This window comes from Galeopterus variegatus, unplaced genomic scaffold, assembly GCF_000696425.1.
Source record: "Galeopterus variegatus unplaced genomic scaffold, G_variegatus-3.0.2 Scaffold231, whole genome shotgun sequence".
Lineage (NCBI taxonomy): Eukaryota > Metazoa > Chordata > Mammalia > Dermoptera > Cynocephalidae > Galeopterus > Galeopterus variegatus.
Genome location: NW_007726342.1, coordinates 829,023 through 829,425, shown reverse-complemented (window position 1 = coordinate 829,425; position 403 = coordinate 829,023). Strand labels below are relative to the sequence as shown.

General features: G+C 54.1%; 1 protein-coding gene across 1 annotated transcript in view; it reads right to left on the bottom strand.

The window, feature by feature from the left end:
- PLEKHG3 (pleckstrin homology domain containing, family G (with RhoGef domain) member 3) overlaps positions 1-403 on the bottom strand; it is a 41,469-nt gene that overhangs the window by 9,219 nt on the left and 31,847 nt on the right. The gene's annotated exons all lie outside the window — the stretch shown is intronic.

Here is a 403-nt window from a genome sequence, read left to right as displayed (position 1 = left end):
CACATCCCTAATTGTGCAGTTGACCCTGGCCTCTGACATAAGGAGCCCCCTGTCCTCCCTGCTCCTGGAATTAAAGAATCAGGCAAAGCTTCCCCAGGATGCAGCCTGACCTAGCAATGTGCACAATGAGAGACAAAACAGACAGAAAAGGGTACACTTACAATAGGAATCCATTTCCAAGATGGCTTCCTTGGCCTGGAAGGGAAGGAAACCCACCTGGTTACTACCTGGCTGTGTGCTGCACCCCCTCATCCACAGGACTCGCTCTTTCTGCGCCAGGACTCCCCACAGTGCCACAGCAAGGCCCATGGCGTCTATTGTACTGACACCCACTGTCCAGTGGAGCCAATGTCCAGAAGGTGGGGCCCCAGCAGATGCTTCAGAGCTGGCATAAAGGGACATC